This window comes from Acomys minous, assembly GCF_964271855.1.
Source record: "Acomys minous genome assembly, chromosome: 4".
In the NCBI taxonomy this organism is placed as follows: Eukaryota; Metazoa; Chordata; class Mammalia; order Rodentia; family Muridae; genus Acomys; species Acomys minous.
The window spans coordinates 11,187,139-11,193,703 of record NC_140486.1 but is presented as its reverse complement, the minus strand read 5'-3'; the positions used below and the strand labels follow the sequence as shown (position 1 = coordinate 11,193,703).

The 6,565-nt window shown below is 50.1% G+C and overlaps 1 pseudogene across 1 annotated transcript; it reads right to left on the bottom strand.

Annotated features, from left to right (window-relative positions):
- Positions 1–546: 546 nt before the first annotated feature.
- On the bottom strand, positions 547–2,109 carry LOC311596126 (prolyl-tRNA synthetase associated domain-containing protein 1-like; annotated as a pseudogene). Its single transcript has 2 exons — positions 1,798–2,109; positions 547–1,581 (listed from the first exon to the last, which is right to left on the bottom strand). The product of its transcript is annotated as a prolyl-tRNA synthetase associated domain-containing protein 1-like (transcript).
- Between the last annotated feature and the right edge of the window lie 4,456 nt (positions 2,110–6,565).

The following is a 6,565-nucleotide window of genomic DNA, read 5'->3' as shown; positions in this document are numbered from 1 at the left end:
CAAGGGGCCTCACCCAGCTTCTGCCTGACAAAACACTGGGCCAGGCATCTAGCGAGGGGGCAGTGACCTAGCAGGCCCCTGCCAGCTTCCAGGAGCCAACATTTCAGCTAGCACAGTCACAGGGACCGACAGGCTCGAGTGCCACCTCTGCCACTGCTTTCATTTCTAGAAGAATCACCAGTCAGGGGAGCTTCAAGAAGGTGAGACTTGGTTTGTCGTATGGAGGAACAGGTGACTGACAGCAAGTGGGAAAGGAGACCTGGAGAGATGAGAAGCCATCGATTCGAATGGCATTCAAGTGGCAAGAAGTAATCCATCTTCTTGGCCTTCAACCTCCCAACCCCTAATTACTCCAGAACAAACAGTTCCCAGGAGGTGGGGCCAGGGAGTCTGTCTCAGTGTGCCTCAGACCCAGCCTAATGAAAATGAGAGAGAAAAGTGAAAGCCTGGTGCTGGTTCCAGGCTCCAGGGTAGTTCCTGGCTGAGGATAAGGTCAGAAGTCTCCCCTACCTCTCTTTTCCCCTCCACAGCAAATTGTGTTCGAGTTCCACTATTGTGCCATCTCAGCAGCCCCTCAACGACCCTCTGACTGAACCAGCCCTCCTGGATATTGCTCCTCTGCTTGCTGTGCTCCAGCAAATTCTCCATGCATGCCCCTTAGGTCGCTCCCCCGGTACCTGTCACTCTCCAGTTGTTTCTTAAGCCCCTTAAGTCTAGGGACCTCTGTGCTTTTAACGCCTCACCTCTCCAGGGTCATCTCTTGCCACATTAAGCTCCTCAAACATTCTAGCTCCGTCCTGGCGTGTTAGTTACTTCAGCTCAGGATTGCAACTCACACTCCAGCAAATCTGAATTCCTATTCCTGCAGAAGCGGTGTGGAGGAGGTGCTAAGGGGATGAGGGCTGGCGGGCGCTCCAGCCACTAGTAAGGATCAAGGATGGCATCAGGATTTACACTCGGGTGGCTGGTCTCCTAGTCCAGTTTCTTTCTTTTTCTTTTCTTTTCTTTTTTCTTTCTTTATCAGAAATGTTTTAAGTATGAGCATTAACCCAACTGGCTTTTATTTAACTATGTAGTCCTTGGTTGGCCTAGAACTCAGACCTGCCTGCTCTGCCTAGAGTGCTAGACGAAAGGCATCTCCCACCACGCCCAGCAGTCACCTTTCAGTTTAGAATTATGGGGTCATGTCCTGTAGCCTTCACAAATACAAGAAAGTCTTCGGACTCAGTCCCATGGTTGCAGCATTAGTCATTGGATGAAAGTACACTGTTTCGTGTCCACCTTCCAGAAAAGCTGAATCCAAAACAAACCTAACATCTCCATCATCACAGAAAAGTGCCAAAGGCGCGGTGCAGCCTTGACCAACTTTCAGTTTTTCAAGCATGGCTGTTTCATCGGCAAACCGAAGATTTCCACTCCCAACTCCTAACTGCTTGCCAAGACATTTAAATTAATTTGTCTATCATGAAGAACTGTCACCAGCCAATCGTTTTTCTTCTTTTTGCCTTTAAGAAATAAGTTTTTACTACGTGCTCCTTTCAAATGTTGAATATGAGGCATTATTTCCTCAACTGTAAACACCTCATCTACATAAGGTATCTGCCTTCCAGCCCGCTTGAAGTCACATCAATCATCCCGAGACAAGTTTTCTCATGGTAACCTCAGTGTCGAATCAAAAGACTTGCAAGTCCTTGGTTGGACCCAGGAAGCACTCGCCCCAAGGGCCCCAGTAGTTGTAGCAGAAGACCCGCGCAGGTGGCCTGCCAGGGTCGGCAGCCTCTCCTCCCGCAGCCTCACCTCCAGATGCTCCAAGACCTCTGTGTAGATGGTGAGGACGCGGAGCCTCTGCTCTAATGCCGCTGCCTGCAACTCCAAGCCTGCCATTTCCCCCGCTGCGTTGGCAGGCTTCTTTGTTTTGTTTTGTTTTCCAAGACAGGGTTTCTCTGGGTAGCCTTGGCTGTCCTGGGCTCGCATTGTAGATCAAGCTGGCCTCGAACTCACAGGGATCCACCTGCCTCTGCCTCCCGAGTGCTGGGATTAAAGGCGAGCACCACCACCGCCCCGCCCTAGTCCAGTTTCTTTTTTTTTTTTTTTTTTTTGGTTTGGTTTTTTTTTTTTTTCGAGACAGGGTTTCTCTGTGTAGCCTTGGCCATCCTGGACTCACTTTGTAGACCAGGCTGGCCTCGAACTCACAGCGATCCGCCTGCCTCTGCCTCCCGAGTGTTGGGATTAAAGGCGTGCGCCACCACGCCCGGCTTAGTCCAGTTTCTTAAACACCATCTAGAGAATAGCTTCTTTGTAACCTTCTGTGGGCACCTTCTCTTCTCAACTCTCCCCATCCCCAAAGCCCACATCTACCAACAAATCCCTACTACAATTACTACTCCTGCCTGCCTGATGCCTGTTCCCCACAAAACAAAAAACCTTGCTCTGATCCAGGTTAGGTTCAGGGCAAGAGCTTCCCCACTCTTGCTACACACTGGCATCACTTGGGAATCTTCTTAAAATGCAGGTGCTTAGCGGATAGAGGCACAACTCGGTGCTTGTGAGTGGCTCACACGTCTGAAGCTACAGCCTGGCCCTGAACTCTGACCCCATTCCTGGACCTTGTGACTACACGTGTCCCGCGTGTGCCCTTGACTAAAGGTCTCCTCCAGATGACTCTAAAGCACAGCAAAACCGGCTCAGACTGGGGACTGCACCAGAATCGTGAACAGGAAACACACACTGACTGTCTGCGAGAGTCTGACGCTATACCTGAGTGACATTTCTCACTCCGTGAGATGTGGTTCCTACTATTTCCGATCCAGGCTCCCTGAAGCTCCGGTGTCCTCCAGGTGTCCGTGAATCCCTAGAGCATCCGTCGTTGATTGCGCTGAGTCCTGGCCACAGTTGCCAGGCCCGAACTCTTTGCTCGGTTATTTTCGGTCACACGTGTCTCACTGCTGAATCCCGAGGCACTTCGGCTTCAAGATCCACACCGTGGTTGTCATTATAGAAAAGGAGCCGTGAGGACAAGCAGAGCTGTCTTTCACTGAGGGCCTCCGGAGGTTGGACCGCATCCTCAGCGCTTCACATATAGGGTTCCTTTGATCCTCATAAGCTCCCTGTAAGCAGGTGATAGCACACCGCTTCCCAGATAAGGGAACCTTGACACTGGAGTGAGGTGGCCATGTAGTGACTATCCAGGCAGGCCCCAGTGGTCAGAGGTAGCCTGGGATTACACTTACAGCCGCTGTGCTGGAAGGCCCCAAAGCCTGAAAAGTCTCCCCCCCCCCCCGCCCCCTCCACAGCCTAGACTCCCACCGAGTCTAAGAACGCAGGTCTCCAGCCTTTGGTGAGCTGTCAGGTCAACCAAGTGGGTGTGAGCAGTGGCTTTTAAATAAGCAAGTCTCAGAAAGATTGGAGGAGGGCAAGGGACCATAAGCAACATTGTTTCACCAAACGCAGATTAGTTTAAGGCCAGAGTGCATCAAGATGTACATGGTTTACTGTGGGGCACTGGCAAAACGTATGCAAAGCAGCACTTAGGGAAAAAAACAGAAAACGAAACAAAAAAAATCCTCCAAGGCTGCATAGAACCAGGCCGGATCCCTGCCGTGCAGGAGCTGGGAAGAGCGAAGTCGGCCTCTGCTGGGCGCCAGCGGCATTGCAACAGAGCTGTGGCATGGGAGGGGCCTCCATGAAAGATCTTCCGGGCTCAGGGGAAAAAGCAACAATTTCAAGGCAGAATGTCAAATTGTTTCTGTTTTTTTGTTTTGTTTTGTTTTGTTTTTTGTTTTTTTAAGAAACAGACACACTTTAAAACAAAATATCTGCTGGTTAGTTTTTTTGTAACTTGACACAGCTAGGCTCATATGGAAGAGGGAAAATCAAATGAGAAAATGACTCCATCAGTTTGGCCTGGAGACCTATGGAGCCTCCAGTTTTCTTGATTAATGATTGATGTAGGAGGACCCCTAGGCCACTATGGGCAGTGACATCCCTTGGCAGGTGGTTCTGAGTTGTATTAAAAAAAAAAAAAAGCAAGCAAGAAATGAGGAGCAAGCCAGAAAGCAGCCGTCCTTGCCATCTCTGCTCCAAATCCTGCCTCCAGATTTCTGCCCTGTTTGAGTTCCTGCCTTGGCTAACCTGGATGGACTGTGATCCGGAAGTGTAAGCAAAGCAAACCCCTTTCTCCCTAAGTTGCTTTTAGTCATGGTCTTTGTCATAGCAACAGAAAGATGCAAGCTAATACAAAAAGTTTTATTTATTTTGACTTCCAAAACAAAAAATGCCACGGCCACCACACTCAGTCTGTGTGAGCTGGTTAATCTTTGCAGGCAGAGGTGGAGCTCCTTAAGGGAAGCCCCATTTTTCTATTTTTCCTATCACCCAGGCCTCTGTTGATCTGTTGAACCAACTCATACAACTATTGCTGCAGAATACCCAAGCAGGAAATGCTAAGGTCCTCCTGTCTTTTTCATGTTGTGAAGGAGGAAGTGAGATGTGTAGGCCAGACTAGATAGTTCCTAGGTAGCAGGTGACCACAGCTCTTTCATTAACTCTTTCCTGCCACGTCCCCAGCCTTTCTTGGCACTGAGGTCTTAACATCCCTGGGCCCCTGATGTGTGTCTCCTGCCAACTGGGTACCCATCACCACCCATCCCTGCATTCTAGATGACAGCACCCAGTTCAGAGTAGATATAAGGTTGGTCTTTCTCATCAACATGCTCAAAGCTTCTCTTACACCCAATGAAAGGCTACTGGAAGGATGCCTAGATCAGCCTGGGGTCTCTTCGCCTGCTCATACCAGCAAATAGGCACTAGCAGCAGCTGTGTTGTGGTGCAGGCATGTGACACCGTCGGCGGAGGCCTCACCTGCTACACAGGTATACTTGTGGGTCAAGCTCTCAGGCTAAAGAGCTGTCGGACAATGAGAAAATCTAGAGCAGATGTTAGAAGGAGACAGCAGGTGCCTCCAGTGGCTGGCTAACTGACCTGAGTCTCAGGACTTCTCTGTGCTGACAGACAGGCAGCAGTCACATTAGCTTTGTAGCCCTGGCTCTGACCTCAGCCCTTGTCCCATGGCCGCTCTGTAACCCTGATAGAGGGGCCCGCCTCCAGATGGAGTTGCCTCTTTTACCTGGTTGTTGTCTGGCAGGACAACTCTTGTGCTCACATCTCTTCCATCATCCCCATCTCTTCAGGACCTCCTTGTCACCTTTCTTCCCATCCTTTCCTTTCAGGACTCCCACCAAGCAACCAAGCCATCTTCTACCCAGAATTCCATATGACTTTTATGAAATGCATATGATTTCCCCTCCACACCAAGTCAATGAACAGGTACATCTGAGCAGGCTGTAAGCTCTGCTTCCCTGGGTGGGTTTCCTCTAACACTGCCACACATGGCTTCATTAACTAGGAGATTCTAAGGGGAAACACCAGTCCATTTTGGTAAACATCAGTCCACTGAACCAGGCCTAGGATCACTGGCCTTCCACCAGCTGCTCACAGAACAAACAAAACAAGAATCAGCATTGTCTGAAGAGTCAATAGCACCACAGGTGGAGTACTGAACACCTAAGGAAGAGGCTCCTGTCACCTGCTTGTGCCTTTTGGTCCTGCTCATGCCCATGATGGGCATCTGAGTGGATCACTGTTGGATCAGCCTGAATTTGTGCTGGCCAAAAAAGGTAGTCCATCATTGGATGTTGCCTCAACTAAAGCCCAATGCATGCTAGGAGATGCCCATCAGAACCAAAAGGCAACTCTCTGCAGCAGAAGTGCTCCAAACACAGCCGTGCTCCAGACACAGCGGTGCTCCAGACACAGCGGTGCTCCAAAATCCATGTGCATCCACACCAGCCACACAGCACCCTCTCCACTGAATACCCCCAGCATTTGTGTGGTCCAAAGTGGCAGTGCGGCCTGCTCCCAAATACAGCCTCTGCTGCAATCCTATTTCTAGAAGCTACAAACAGTAGTAGCCTATCCTCACCTGCCGAGGTATGGGATGGGACACACAAAAGCATCTCTCCAAACCTGACCTGCTTTCTTTACTCCCTATTCAATGGCCACAGCCCCCAACAGCCCTCCTTCCTGCCTCTTCCTCACTCCATGTGCTCGGTGCCCTACTCAGACACCATTATCGTGTCTGCAGACCTGTATTTCCTCATTCTTCTCTCCTTTTCACTGTGCCCCCTGCTGCCTTGAGTCCATCTTCTTCATTGATCTGCTTAGCTCCTGCAGAAGCCCCCACTTCCAAATATCAATTCTCTGTGAACTGAAGAGCTGCCCTGTGTTCCTCACAGAGCACCTCAGTGACCTCCATATTTCAAAAGTACACCTTGATTGTAGTTATGGGGGTTCAAAGCTGTCTTGGTTTTTGGCCGGGATCTCTGTGGCCCAGCCTGGCCTTGAGTTTTGGTGATCCTCATGCCTCTGCCTTCCGAGTGCTGGGATCACAGGCATGGGCCACCATGTCTAGATACACTTTTCTTTTTAAATGTCTACTCCCTACCACTAAATGTAGAGATGTGTGTGTGTGTGTGTGTGTGTGTGTGTGTGTGTGTGTGTGTGTGTG